The 16133-nt window shown below is 40.5% G+C and overlaps 1 protein-coding gene across 13 annotated transcripts in view; it reads right to left on the bottom strand.

The window, feature by feature from the left end:
- Positions 1-16133, bottom strand: part of EPB41L2 (erythrocyte membrane protein band 4.1 like 2) — a 203543-nt gene that overhangs the window by 117319 nt on the left and 70091 nt on the right. The window contains exon 1 of one of the 13 annotated variants that reach the window (XM_046677723.1): positions 3504-3589. The exons of the other annotated variants lie outside the window; for them this stretch is intronic. The gene's annotated coding sequence lies outside the window, so the exon portion shown is untranslated. Of the gene's footprint in view, positions 1-3503; positions 3590-16133 lie in introns of those variants that run through there. 13 annotated transcript variants of the gene reach the window in all.

Here is a 16133-nt window from a genome sequence, read left to right as displayed (position 1 = left end):
CACGCAATAATGAAATCACCTAATGACACATTTCTCATAACGTGTCCCTGTCGTGAAGCAACACATGACTGTGTATGCACAAAGAAAACAAGAAGGATACAGAAGAGTGACAACAGCGATTATGGCGAACGATGGATGGCACAGGGTAAATGAGGTGCAGATATGGGAGACAAAGTTTTCAGGGAGCAGAAGTTTGTACAAACTGAAGCACTTAAACACTTTATCAGGAGAACAGTGTTCACGCATTAAGACATCCAACGCATTAAGTGAACCCAGCTTGGCTGGTCTGCTTCCTTGGAGAAACTGCCATGAGCCTGTCACGGCTCTGGCCTCAAAATGAACAGAATGGGTGCAAAAGCCTTCCAGTCTCTTCCAGCTCAGCAGCAGCATGAAAATAGCCTAAAATAAAACTGACTTCCTGACATATGAAGTTTAAGATTGTCTCTGCATCCTCAAAGAGGCTGATTTCTGCTATCCTCCAGCATATTTCATAACCCAGCCCTTACCCTATGCAGACTGCTCTCCTGAGCAGGAAAAGCTCCAAACCTAAGCTTTTAGAGCAGCCAATATCTTTTCTTAAGAAGTTTATCAATTCTTCACTTTAAAAAAACACATATAGTTCCTGAGAAAACTATGCTAGTTTTTTATTCTTTTTCCCTCAGTGTGGCATTAAAACAAAAAGGTGTCTTTTGCTAATGACAGTATCGTTAAAATGCAGCTAGGCCAAAAAGATTATTCGTATCTTCTGCTGGAGAAGTGGGATCAGGGCACTGGGAAATAGACTCCTCAGAAAGTTGAGGAACTTTTTAAAAGGAGAGTGAAACAGGATGGGAAGAATCTTATTAAATTTTTAAGCTGGTCATACATAAACATCCCCAATCTCTGTCAGCAGCTTCCTCCTCATTTATAGGCAGACGCAGGAACAAAGTTGGCCTGACAAGCATAAGGATGTCACGTTTCCTGTCCACACCTCTGCCCTCCCCACATCTGCTCCTGTGCTCCATGAAGAGGGGGCAACGTTTGCAGATGAGTAACCGCATGTTCCCAGCGCAGGCGGATGCATCCGGTGGCTTCTCGATAAATGTCTTTTGTGATGTTCCTACTATTTTGGGAACATTTATTTGGACCACCATATCATGCTCTATAGAAAAGAAAAACATCGTGCAGTTTCTTCCAGTGACATGACGACCAGGCTGAAAACAGAGCAAAGCCAACAGCACCATCTCTCCTGGTCATAACAGATAGCAGGGAGTATACTCTGTCTGAGCTCATCCCACAGCTCGCTTCTGCACAGGATCTGCGCCCAGCCCCACCGCAAAACTCACTTGCTATCAAATGGTAACCGACAACCAGTCTAATACTATTTCTGTGTGAAGCAAACTCTAAATTCTTTAGCTGGAAAATAACAGTGGTTCAGAGGCTTTTCCCAAATAAGCTAACAACAAATCCACCAAGGTTAACTGCACAGGATAAACGCACAGGCTGCAGACGCTGCATTTTAATAGGTCATAAGACAAAGGCTTGTCAAAGTCAATCAACTCCCCACCCTGTGACAAGGCCACCAAGCTGGAGCCTACACTGATCTGGCACTTTCAAATCCTCTTCCCTGTAAGCTTTGGAACACTGCAGTCGACAGGCATAAACATCTAAACCTTGTCTAAAAAATATGTCACTTTTTAAATTTTGGTCATTTGGCTTCAGTCATTTTAAATATTTAGCACACTACCAAACAGTTATGTTGATGCATAGCATATATTCTTAAAATATGAGACTATAAATTGAACGATTTTTCTAGCTTAGGTAAGCAGATCCGAATGTTGCTGCCAGTCCCTGGCCGGTCAGCGGAAGGTGCCGGAGACTGTTAGCAGATGGACCCTCGGAGCCTGGCGTGAGAAATGCAACTTTCCCCAGAGGCGGGAAAAGCTGTAACTACAATGGAATTACAGACATTCACAGACACGCCATTTGGAATGTTTAAAACTTTTTTTTTTTTTAATATTTCTACTCTGAACATTAGTTTAGTTCAAAACTCCTTAGTAAGAGCTTCAAACAACTATTTTTTAGGTGGTGCTGGCTAGGACAAGTTTTTATTTCAACTAAATATCTTTCTTTCTTTGGAGCTAAGATTCTCAAAATTCAACACTTGTAAACACGATTTGTTAGAGGGTCCTGATGGAGAGTATGCCAGGCATTCAACCCTCAGAGTCCACCAAAAAATTCAAGCAAACTAAATGCCAAAGTTTAAAATGTCCCTTTTTCCAACTTTCTTCGTGATCCAGCTATGATGTTAAACTATAGGTCATCAATATATCATATATTGCGTACAGGAACACTACAGAGGAGATGGACGTGGGGAGAGCCAGGACAGGCCGTCCAGATCGTCAGCATCACCTCTTGTTATTTATTCCCACCCCTGAGTTACCAATAATTCGAAAAGAAAATTCTTTGTTGGGCCTAAATACAGAAAACTTAAACTTTCCAGGTACACGTGCACCACCCCCAGAACTAGCTGGTAATGACTTCGGTGGTCTAAGCACATACCCTGCAGCGTCAGCAATGAAGAAGGGACTGGCAGCTGTCACCTGACCATCACAGTACTGCTTTTCGTTTTGTTAGAAATAGAAAGTAGAATCAAAACTAGGTTCTTTTTGAAAGACGGTTGTTAGATTGGTAGATTATATCAAGAAAAACCATGAAAATCATTTTTCTAAGTCTGGATGTCCAAATCTGGGCACATGGTGAGTATTCACACTTCTTCAAGGTGACACCAGACTCAATATTCAATAAAAGAAGAGGTTGATACCTATTTCTTATTCAACCAGTATTTACTTAGAACATGACACCATCAAAACAATACATAATTCTTGATAACTGTTAATGGCCACTAATCCACAGATGCTAAAAAATGTGAATCCAAATCTGTTGGCTACAAACTTCTTTTAATCAAATGAGTTAGCATGAAAATGAAACATTTTATAAATTAATTAAATTCAAACCTGTTGTCCTTCAGTATGTTAAAAAAAAAAAATAACTGAACACTGTTAGCTTGCATAGTCCTCACTGTAATTTAGGCGTAATTAACTTTCACACAGCATATTGTCTGAGTAAATCGCTTGTGAAACAGCAGGACAAGTATATGAAATAAACCAACGAGCTTCATCATTCTCAGAGGCCAAACCTGAAAAGGCAATTATGTTAAAGATAACCTGACAAAATTCAACAATTTCCTAGAAAAATGCAAACAAGTGGTCTAAAACTAAATTCTGACCATGAAAAAAATATTTTCTCCATAAGCCTTGGTTCGAATAGAAGTGAACCTATTCCCTTGCCGAACAGTGCACATACTCAGATTCTACTTATACGTTTTTTCCAAATTTTCAGTCCCCTGGACACTGACGCACTCAAAGGCAAACTTCCTTCAACAGCAAAAATAAGCAAGCACAGACCACAAAGCCCACTGCCACAACAGAAACTTCCTAAAAATCTCCCCTTGAAATACATACGCAGCTTTCCAGTACATGGAGCCCGAGGTCTGCTCCCCTGTCATTGGAAGACTGTGGAAAGCTGATGGAAATCCAGTCTGCAAAAGCCTAATGAGCAGGACCGGCCCCACCCAGGCCAGACCCCGCTGGAGAAGGGCATGCTCAGCATGGTTCCAAGTTACTTCATTCCTCAGCTAGAAAATTCACATGGGTCACAGAAAAAGTCATCTTCCTGCCGCCTGTTCTACCCACTAAACGGAGAGCGCTCACAGAAAGAACAGTTTTAACAACACAACTATATGTCTATGATAATCTTTATAATTCTACCATTGCTGGGAGTTTTTTCTGTTTTTCTGAGTATGAATTTTGCTTTGCTTTGGGTCTCTGACTCTCAATTTTGTTATTTTTTGTCATTTTAATCTACCCCACAAACAGGCACCAAAAAATTATGTGTATAACATATGTCTAATTATCTTTATTTATAAATGTCTATAAACTGACACATACACTTCCACAAACAGAAAAACCTTGCAAATACAGAGCCCAGTTTCAATAGATAAAAATGAAATATCTACTTTGATTCATTTGTGAAAGAACTTGCTTATTCATCCACATTGTCTATACAAATGGAGGCTCATTTTAATCTAGATTTATAGGTACCATCACATAGCTATAAAGCTGATAAATCCCTGTTTTAATACTGTATTGTCAATCCTAAACCGAGAAATGATTGATACCAAAGGTAATCCTACATCCACCTGTCACACAAATACACATACATATAGAAGCCAAGGAAACGCAAAGTCGCTACAGACAAACTGATTAATTCTAAGATTCGGGTCAGAGGGATGTGAAAAACAACTCATCTTCCTCAATTTGACAGTACCCACCCCACCCCCACCCTGTTACACTTCCACCATTTAAATTCTGGTTGTTTGAACACACACGCACACAGATACAGACAACAAATTGGTAGTTACCAAAGAAGGGGGTGGGGGAGGTGAAGGGGTAAAGGGGCAAATATACCTGGCCACGAACGGCAACTAGACTTTCGGTGGCGAACACAACGCAGTCTATTCAGAAGTTGAAATATAATGATGTACACCTGAATTTATATAATATAATCCAATGTGACCTCAATAAAAAATAATAAATCAATAAATAAATTCTGGTTTTTTCCACTGTACATATTTACATTAACTAAGCAGGACCAAGACGGTCCGACTAGGCATCCAGGTGTGTATTATTACGGCCTTGCCCTGCTACTGCTCTCCTGCCCAGCAGTTCCTAAGTCAATGAGTAATTAAATGTTAACATACGCCTAGAGATAAGCACATACACCTAAAAAAGGAATGAGTCTTTTTTAGTCACAAAGAAAACACTTAATACTTAATAAAGATACTTAAATAAACAAGATGTCACCTGTAACAACTAGTGAGAAAGAATAGTTTGCTTTAGAGGAACTTAGTGAAAATATGTTTCAGTAGCAGCTCTGAAAAGACTAATCTCTGTCAAAATGAATATAAAACTTGTTTAAAAAGTCATTCTAGATAATGTAAGTAATCGTCACTACCCGCCACAAAGTCTTCACTAGTTCACAAAAGAGCAATCTGGTGAGTTTTTCAGTAGAGGCAATATTTTTTTTAAAGATTGGCCCTCAGCTAATATCTGCTGCTAATCTCCCTCTTTTTTTTTTCCTTCTCCCCAAAGCCCCCCAGTACACGGTTGTATATTCTAGTTGTAGGTCCTTCTAGTTGCGGCATGTGGGATGCCGCCTCAGCATGGTCTGATGAGCGGTGCCATGTCTGCGACCAGGATCTGAACTGGCAAACCCTGGGCTGCTGAAGCGGAGGGCGCGAACTCAACCACTCGGCCACGGGGCCAGCACCAGTAGAGCCAATTTTATTCAATTTAAAGCATCATCTTTTATTCAGATTATGTTCTGCCTACCTTTCTGTGTTAAATGTATTTTTATAAATGCTATAGTACAATAGCAGAATTGTTTTAACATACTTACTTGGAAAAATATTGGTTCCAACCCTTTTTCTGAAATGTATTGGTCTGTGGAATCCAGAGGTCTCAGAAGTACTGACATGTGGCACTGGATCCAGTAAAACTGACACTGGTAGATCTCTGCGCCCCATTCCCAGCACCTCTCATCCCCCCCGTGCCTCCTGCCCCCTACTCTCCTACTGCTATCGACTGAACCGTGCATCCCAAAATTCCTGTGTTGAAGCCCTAATCCCCAGCGTGATGGTACTTAGAGATGGGGCCCTTGCGAGATAATTAGATATAGATGCGGTCACGAGGGTGGAGCCATCATGACGGAATCAGGGCCCTTATGAGAAGAGAACACCAAAGAGCTGGCTCTGTCTCTCTCACCTCACTATGTGAGAACACAGAGAGACAGCAGCCATCTATACACCAGGAAGAGAGACTTCCCCAGAAACCGACCATGTGGAACCTTGATCTTGGACTTCCAGCCTCCAGAACCGTGAGAAAATAAAAGGTGTGTTGTTTAAGCCGCCCAGCCTATGGCACTTTGTTGTGGCAGCCCCAGCTGACCAAGGCACCTACTCTCTAAGCACGGAACCCAGTGCTGGTGGTTCAAGCTCCTCTCCTGACTTCAATATGAAAGATCCTGCTCACAGAACATCTGAATCTCACTGTTCAAAGGTTAAGAGAATTAAGATAGAGAGAATGAGTTTTGTGGCACTATGATTTGGGAACAGAACAAACCATTAATACAGTGGATAAAAAGAGAAGCAAGAGATTTAAATGAGTTTCCCAATTAATATATCCAGTAAATTACGGCAGAGCCAGAATTGACACAGATTTGGTCTGTCTGCAAAGCCATGCTGGTGGCGTTGGTGGCCGAGCGGTGAGCACAGCTGCCCTCAAAGCCAACACACTTTCCCACCAATGTTCCAATACCTCTCTTTTAGCACCCTTGTTTCCAGATGGGTAAATGCAACCCAAAGACGTGAGGTAACTTACATAAGGTGGCTCAGTAGGTTATTGGCATAAGTATACAAACCAGGTCCAGGTCACTTATTTATTTCCAGTAAGATTTTAAACACATTAAAGTGCACGAAATACACAGATTGAAACATCCACAAATGTCTTAATATAAACTTCTTAATAGGAATTTATATGTATTACATCTGTCTTGGGAAGATCCTAAATAGCCAAGCTTTGACACAGCCTCATTATTCCATTACAAAGGGAACTCAGAAGTTTAACCTCAGAATACTATTTTTTAAATATTCAAGGGGGTTGGTTGGGGTTAAAGTAGAGGACATTTTCCCTCTATTTGTATATGTGAGTCTGTGTATAAATAGAATTTTATCTTAAACCCAGTATCATAATTTTGTGACTTTTTAAAAATGCCCAACCTCTGCTTTATGGGGACAAAGAGCAGAACTGAACAAGATGTAGAGGACCCAGTAACCTGATGGGTCACTCATAGCTCCAAAACCATAAGGCACACAAACTCTGTGCAGAAATAAAGTTGTCAGTGTTGCTGAAAGACAATGAGGAAGACAGGTTCTCTCCGTCCTCCCATCTTTACTCGTCTAGCCTCCTCTGACAAGCAACTGTCATCTGTCCCACCCGACAAAAAGCAAACACAATTTTCTAGCACAACCCAACAATAACCCAGAGAGTGCTCAAAAACAAAACACCTCTGTTTTTGATGCTACTGATTTTACAGAGTCTTCCATCTACCAATCACCATGCACAACCAGACTTCCTGAACACACAAGGAGAAAAGTTTCATGACTCTCTCGACCCGGGTGAGCTACAACTGGCCTATAACACTTTCTAACAGCCCACCTTTCATACGATCATTTGTATCTGACGTCAGCACAAGAAAAATCTGCGCTAGTTCCATGGCTTCTGCACGCAAGTTCTCTTCTGGCCACAAGCCACCACAGTTTAATTTCTCCCAGGCTTTAAATCCAGAATAATTTGCACAACTGCACGAGTCATTTGCAGAGTTTCTTCCCTACCACATCTTTAAAAACATAGATTAGGCCCATAGCATAGATCTACAGCACTCTGGGAAAGAAACATGCCGTGTGACCCCAGACTTTTACAGGGGTTTTGGAGAAGGGACAGGAGAAGGTACAGTGGGAGGAGAGGCAATAAAGGGGCGCCTGTTGGGAATCTATAATCAAAAAGTTAATGTTTTGAAAACATCTAAAAAGTGTTCAGATAAAGCTCTTAACAAATTCTTTAACTACAAAATTTTAAAGCATCACTTTTAGAATTACATTTAGACCAGTACACTAATCCCATATTTACTTTAAAATGTATTATTTTCATTCCACTTTGCATCAGACACCATCTAAAGCCCTTCCCCACACCAGCTCTCAGGGAATTCATAGTCCAGCAGGGAAGAGAGACTTAAACGATGACGACACCACATGTAACAAGGCCTAGGAGGCACAGGAAGGGCACAGCCAAGTGGACAGCTCCCTGGGGGAGGTCAAGGAAGGCACGATACGCTTACAATGCTTAGGCTCACTTTAAATAATTTTAATTTTAATTTCTCATTTTAAATAAGCAGGGCCACTGCTAACTTAGAGGTTAAAGAAATAAAATAAAAGCACCTATCACAAAGCACTTTACACATAAAGCAAAAACAAACATCTTGCTAGTGCCTATAAAACATCCTACATACAACTGAGCAAAAGAGGGTTTTCACAGAATAAAGAAATTCAGAGTTGAAAGAGATCTCAGCGTTCATGTACCTCTACCCCTTGCCTTGCACAGATGGGAACCTGAAGCCCAGAAGTTAGGCTACTTGTCCAGTTTACCCAGTAAGTCAGTGGCAGACCCCAGGCTGGATAATGTCAGAACTATTCCATTGCCTTTCCCTAGAGCAGACTCTGCCCCGCCTGGAGGAGGAGGAAAGGGGAGAGACACTGCCAAGGAGAGATGAGAGAATAGAGGCCCTTTAAGTCTGTCCAACGGCCAGAAGAAACAGCGAGCCCTGAGACTAGGCATCCAGCAGCTCTGCCCCACCCTCTGCACCCAAGAAAAACCATACGCCCTCCCACTCCCCCATCGCCAAGAAATTATCTACTCTTCCCTCAAAGGAGCGCTGAATTCATACTCAAACAGTCTAGATATTTCCCCATGTTGCCAACTACTCGCTCTGAACAATGAAAGCACCAGCAGATAACCTGCCTACACAACAGGATGGCTGTGAGGACCACAGAACCATAACGACAGCTACTGGTAAAATGCAAACTGCTAGAGGAACACAGTTACTATTAAACGCAGAATCTCAAATTCATCTAGGCTTTCCCCTAAAAACAGTCAAATGTAGCATTATGTTTAATTTTATTCTTAAAAATCAAACATTAACATACGGTAATCTCCTACCAATTCCAGTTATCTATTTTTTTCATCATCTATTTTTCCTTCCAACTTGTGGAAGGAAAGCTGTTTCCCCACCCTAACCCATCCTCTATAATTTCCCTGTCTTTTCTCTCCTTTCCTTTAAAAGGGCCACAACTATTTCCAAGAGGCTCTCCGAGAACCAAATAAACAGCAAATATGTCAACACAAGGCTCTCATCAAAAACGTGCTATGTAAAGCTGAAATGTGAAGGCATGTGGAATAAGCAGCGCACAGCCACACATCATGCCCTGGGAGGAACAAGCCCATGGGGCCCTCTCCTCACTTCCCCGCATCATGGTCTCTCCTGCCTGATAAATGCCATCTGTGTGGTGTGGGCACTTGACGAGAACCCAGTCTACTTTCAACCCTTTACAGCTTTATTACAGCCATAAATTGAAACTGTAGCTCCACTCATCTCCTTCTGTAGCTGCACCTTTAAAACTTACCTCTCCAAACTTGAATGATGGAAGAAAACCCTAAGGACAAGTGTTACTATGTTCTCGATCCACCACCCCTACCCACCCAAAACCATAGACGAAGAACACCCAGCCTCAAGCCAGAGAACTCACCATCACGTCCGCCTATGAGATCTGGAGTCCAATTCTGTACTGTTGGGTTCTGCTAAGACCCATTCATCCACTGAGAAATTGCTCTTTGCTTTCTGATAGCTGCTGAGGATACAGGCCTGTGTAAAACTTGGCCCCAGTAGTGCAAGAGAAAGGTATTTAAATAAATAACTACTCTACAAAGACAATATGAGCTAGAAGAGAGGCATAAACAATTCAGCAGTAACCAACTTGAGGAAAGAGCGCTCCCTGAGGTGACATCTGAGCTGACCTTGAAGGACGAGGAGGAGCTCGCTGGGCCGCTTGTCTGTGGGTTAGCGCATTCCTCACCGTGGGAACCATAAGTGAAGGGCACAGAATCATGAAAGATAAATGCACTGTCGAGAACGCTACGTACCTCGTCTGCTGGGAACACAGGGTGGCGAGTGGAGGAGACGGGACAGGGGAGGCAGGGCCAAATAACGAGTGAGCAACATGCTAAGCTCAGATCCCACAGGCAAGGGAAAACAACATTAATTTTGTATTTCTGGAAGATTATTTTGGCAGTTACGTGAGAACAAGTGATACAGTGAAATGAAACTGGTGAAGATGATGCTCCAGGGATCCAGGAAATAGCATCTAAACAAAGACAGAGGCAACAAAGATGCAAATGAAGAGATAGAGTCAATAAATACTTAGTAGGTAAAGTGGACAGAATTTGATAATGGATTGGATTGTGGGAGCAATGGAGAACGAAGTTCCCAGGTTCCTGGCAGTCAAAGGTCAGACAGTGGTGCCATCAACCTAGAGAAGGATTTCCAAAAACTGTAGGAAACAAGGACGAGAGAAGCACTAGCTTCCACTTTCAATGCATTTGGACTGAAGTAACTGCGTGACATCTGGGTGGAAAATCAGGATGGTTGGAGACTAACGTCTGAACAGCAGGGTGTGGGTTTCCAAGCTAAGATTTAGAACCACTTGGTCACTCAGTGTTATTTGAAGCGATATAGAAGGAGATGAAACCCCAGACAAAACAGAGCAAGAAAAATGCTCATAATAAATCTCCAGGCAGACAGCAAGGAACCCATAAAGGAGGCCAGGAAGGATCAGCAGAAGAGAAAGACAGCACGTCAAGACAGTACTGACAAGAGAGAAGGGTCAGGTTGCAAGGAGGGGACAACAGGGCCAAGGGCAGATCGCCTCAGAAACCAAGAAGGTTTTAAAGGTGTCAGGAGAAGACTGCTGGTAACCTCGAAGGGCAAGTTCAGTGGATGGTGGCAGACAGAGCCAACTGGCTAAAGGAAAAATACTGAAGAGAGGAGGGGAAGAGATGAGCATAAATTAATCTCAAGTGCAGCAATGAAGAACAGGCGAGAGCAAAGGGAAGAAACAACTACACGCAGTATAAGGCTGCGGGAAGACGTCTGCGTGGAGATGTCTGGGTGGTTTCGTTCAGGGCACGCTTTCAGTGGGAGAGACAGCATGGGGGGCCATTCAACACACAAAGGAGAAAAAGGAGAATGGACGGCAGGTAGTTAGGATGGGACAGAAGAGAAAGGATCAAAAGCACAAGAGAGGAGTTGAATCCTGGACAGCAGCAGAGACACCACCCCAGAGACCAAAGGAAAGGGCGTTGGAAATGCGCTGGGAGAGGAAGGGGTTTGAGCTAGAAAGCCAAGAGAGCATGCAGTCCTGTTCTCCACCCCAAATAGTTCTCATCACTGTGGAGCACTTAAAGGAGGAAAACAAAATTGAGGAGAAAATATGATCACTCCCCTAGAATATATCCAAGGATAATTCTCCTAGCATCTATGTCAACATATGATTCAAAACAGGTCAAAAAGAACAATTTTCAACATGAAGTTATTGGTGTTTTAAAGATTTCAAACTTGGCTTGGGATTTCCTGCATAATCTTCTATCTTCTAATATACTAACTTGATTTGTAAATCAATATCAATTAAATTACCCAGAAAAACATAATCAAATGAGTGTTATCTTCTTATCAGTATAGAGGCAGAAAAGAAGTTAAAAAATAACTCACAGAAATCGCAAGGTTCGGAGAGGGGGGTTTGTTTCGTTTTAATGGTAGTGTGTGCCAAGGGCTTGGCTAAATGTATTTTACAAGATACAATAACTATAACTGTAATTCCTATTCTCAACTGTGAAGCCTGTGTCTCAATAAAATGCCAGTTTGAAAGACAAAACAATAAAGACCACCGTCACCACCAGAACCCCATAAGAATATGTGAGAGGTTATAAAACAAAACGCCTTTTATAGAGTTGAACCCTTTCCAGGGTGGGCCTGTAAGACATTCTGACAGTGCACACAAATACCATCTCTGGAATGAGCCCAAAAAGGCCCAGCTGCAAGACATCTGCCCCTGAGGGTGTAACTGACTCGATAGCAGCCCTTCCTTTGAGCAAGAGAGTCTGGAAAAGCCAGAAGCAGAGCCATCTTCCCCTACAAATGCTCAGTGGAACCACTTTCTCCTGATCCAAATCATAGCTGTATCAAAAAGCTAAAATGGACAGCATGGTTAGTAAAACTTCATAATAAATTTGTAGAAGAAAATATAAATAAAACGTGAAAAAAGTGCCTATATATGGTTTTCATTAGGAAAAATCCCCAACTGAACCATACAATCCTAAAATACATGGAGAAAAACATTTTTTAAATTACAATCCATCACCATCACAAACAGGAAATTTGCACTGCCTTAGCAGAATTTTTTTTCCTGCTGAACCCCTAAGGAGTAACAGTGACCAAAAGAATGGAGATGATTCGCATTAGTATTCTCAACACGGATGTATTTTAAACTCGTGATCTCTGGATATTTACGGCAGCTAAGAATAAAAATGTCCAACACATTCTGAAATCAATTAGGAATAACTCCAACGTAAGTAAGGCAAACAATTCAGGTAACCAAATCAAGGCTTCATGTGTGACGCTTTCCCCGCTGCAGTTCTGACTACGTTTCTATAGCAACACCAACAAATACACTTATACAGATACTTCTGCAACTGAAATGAAAACCAATAATCACTCCTCTAGCTCATTCCTATTATGGCTGCCAGCAACAAAAAAAACAGCCTTCCTAAACTTCATTCCAGAAACTTCAAAACCTAAGGCTTAAAGATACAACAGTTGCAGTTAACCACAACCGTCGGACATTCTAAAATTCTTCAGAAGGCAAGCTAATGACAGAGAAGGTATAACTGTTACTTCTTTGACAATAACTCATTCTGAACAACACAAAAGACAAGACAGCAAAAGAAAGTAATTACTAACAAATGACTTACTTGGAAAATTATCTAAATTCTAAAGAAACAGAACACTGAAAACTTTGTGCCAAAGTGTAAAGCAAAGAATTCAATCTTCTAAAGCCAAGAGATAAGCACATTTCTCTGCCCAAGTTTCAGACACGTTTTCAAAATCTCTTTCGTTGGTGCTATTGTTTTGAAGCAAATAAAATACTTTACTAACAGTAATAGGCCTGCCTATTTTGCGAGCAAGCTTTCTGCTGAAGGCTTTACAAACATCCTTATTTATGCCTTGAAACATCTCTGCACAGCAAGTATTATCAAGTTCATTTTATATGTGAATAAAATGAGGTTCAGAGGAATAAAATAACTTCTCTTAACAGGCATGGAGTGCAAATAGTATAGCGGTTTATCATCAGTCCTGGAGTTAGACAAACCTAATTTGGGTCCTGGCTTAACCCACTAACAACTATGTCCAAGAAAGAACCCACGATTTGAATCCACTTCTATTTCATTTGAAATACATCCTTGACATTACACCATGATGCTTATGCAACCTGCCAGTTAGACTTCACCAAATGCCAAAATACAGCCTTTACAGCAACAGGCTCACCTACCCATGCCTCACATTTGCAGATGAACTTTATACATTAGGACTTTACTCAACTCTGGTAAAACAAAACTTGCTGAAAATATTTTTTAGAAATACATAAGGAAAACTGTGAAACACAAATACTGGATCTTTCTATCTTCCAAACACATACATCAACAGATACACACCCGGCATACAATGCTAATGGCTAGATATACCACATAGTGCCTTTCTTCAAAGAATCGAGAACCATCTGGGGAGACCAGAGAAGTGCAAATGAAAAGTCATCCCTATAAACTTGTGAGTTGATTGTAAATGCATAAAAAAAGTATACGCCTATGGGTACTACAAACACATATACTAGATTTCCCATAACAGTTCTGATTTCAAATATTCTATTCCACTGTCCCCTTAAGGAAACTCACACATTCCAGATCACGCATAATTTTTCTTTTCAGTGAGATAATCATCAGATTTAGGGGTTTAGGACTAAGAGATCATTGCAGGCTAGAATGGTAAATAAAAGAAACTTGAACAGAACTTTGCAAGAGAGCATGGATTATCGTTGGTGGGAAAGGAGGACAGGGACATTCAAGATAGGTAGGAACCGTCCTTGGGCAGGGTGAAGTAGCAAGATGCACAAGATGTTCTGGGAGACCTGGGGGAGTAGGAAGTGATGAGTGGGGCAGGAGGCTGACCACTGTCACTGCATCAGTCACATACAAAGATAAGTCAGAGGCAATGCTGAAATAGAACCGCTGGAGGACTGTTGAGGGCTTTGAAGGTCAGGATAAGGACTTTGGGCTAAAGTAGATAGGCTAGCTCTCATAAGGATGTATTTTTTCTTTCTTTGGTAACAGCTTTATTGAGATACTCTACAAGGCACCCACTTTAAGTGCACAACTCAACAGTTTTTAGTATAGTCAATTATGCCGCCATCACCACAAGCAATTTTAGAACATTTTCATCAACCCAAAAAGAAACCTCAAATATCCCAATTCATTCTATGAGGCCTGATATCAAAACCAAACAAAGACATCACATAAAAAGAAAACCATAGACCAATGTCCCTCATGAACACAGAGGCAACAAAAGTCCTCAATAAAATATTGGGAAACCAAATCCAGTAAGACACTAAAAGGATCTTACATGACAACTAAGTGGAATTTATTCCAGGAATACAAGGGTGATTAAACATATGAAATTCAATCAATATAATAAATCATATTAGAAGAAAAAAATACATGATCATGTCAATATACAGAAAAAGCATGTGATAAAAATCCAACATCTTTTAATGATAAAAATGCTCAACAAACTACAAATAGAAGGGAACCTCCTCAATGTGATAAAGGGCATCTACAAAACCCCACAGCTGACAACATACTTAATGGTGAAAGACTGAGAGCTTTCTCTGTAAGATCAGGAACAAGACAGGATGTGTTCTCTCACCACTTCCATTTGTACTTAAAGCTCAAGCCAGGGCAATTAGGCAAGAAAAATAAATAAAAAGCATCCATATAAGAAAGGAAGAAGTAAATTCTATTTGCAGATGACATAATCATATATATACAAAATCCTAAAGAATCCAGAAAAAAAAAAGCTAATAAAGGAGTTCAGCAAAGTTGAAGGAAATAAGATCAATATTCAGACTACAGTTGTATTTCTATACAGAAGCAATAAACAACCCAAAAAATAATAATCCCACTTAGCATCAAAAAGAATAAAACACACAGGAGTAAACTGAACCAAGGAAATACAAGACATACACTGAAAACTACAAAACATTGTTCAGAGAAATCAAAGACGACCTAAATGAATCCATGTTCATGGATTCAAAGACTTAATATTGTTAGAATGGCAATAACCCCCAAAGTGATGACCAATTCAATGTAATCCCCATCAAAATTCTAACTGCCTTTTTTTCAGAAATGGACAGGTTAATCCTAAAATTCATATGGAATTGCAAGAGACCCTAGATAGCCAAACTAATCCTGAAACAGAAGAACAAAGTGGAAGGATTTACACTTCCTGATTTCAAAACTTACTACAAAGTTTGAGTATTCCAAACAGTGTGGTACTGGCATAAAGATAGATATACAGATGAGTGGAATACAATTGAGAGTTCAGTAACAAACCCATACACCTATAGCCAACTGATGGCAACACGAGCACCAAGTCCATTCAATGAGGAAAGAATACCCTTTTCAACAAATGGTACTGGGACAACTGGATATCAAATGCAAAAGAATGACTCTAAACTCCTACCTCATACCATATACAAAAATAAACTCAAAATGGATCAAAGACCTAAAACGAAGAAGCTAAAACTATAAAACTCTTTGAAGGAAAGAGGTACAAATCTTCATGACCTTAGATATGGCAACACATTCTTAAATATAATGCCTAAATCACAGGCAACAAAAGAAAAAACAGATGAATTGGACTTCATCAAAATTAAAAATATTTGCGAGTCAAAGGATACTAGCAAGAAAATGAAAAGACAAACCATAGAATGGGAGAAAGTATTTGTAAACCATATATCCAATAATGTTACGTAGTACACAGAATGCATATATAAAGCACTCTTACAACTCAACAACAAACATTTCTCCAAAGATCTACAAATGGCCAATCATCCCAGGAAAAGATGTCCAACATCATTAGTCATTAGAAAATGGAAATAAGACCACATAGAGTTCTGTCTTCAAATCCACTAGGATGGCTATTGAACAAAATGAAAGAAAGAAAATAACAAGTGTTGGCAAGGATTCGGAGAAATCCGAACCCTCATACGTGACCACTAGTGGGAATGTAAAATGATGCAGGAGGTTCCGAAGGTG

The sequence above is a fragment of the Equus quagga genome, chromosome 11, assembly GCF_021613505.1.
Source record: "Equus quagga isolate Etosha38 chromosome 11, UCLA_HA_Equagga_1.0, whole genome shotgun sequence".
Classification (NCBI taxonomy): Eukaryota; Metazoa; Chordata; class Mammalia; order Perissodactyla; family Equidae; genus Equus; species Equus quagga.
This window is presented reverse-complemented; position numbering and strand designations above follow the sequence as displayed.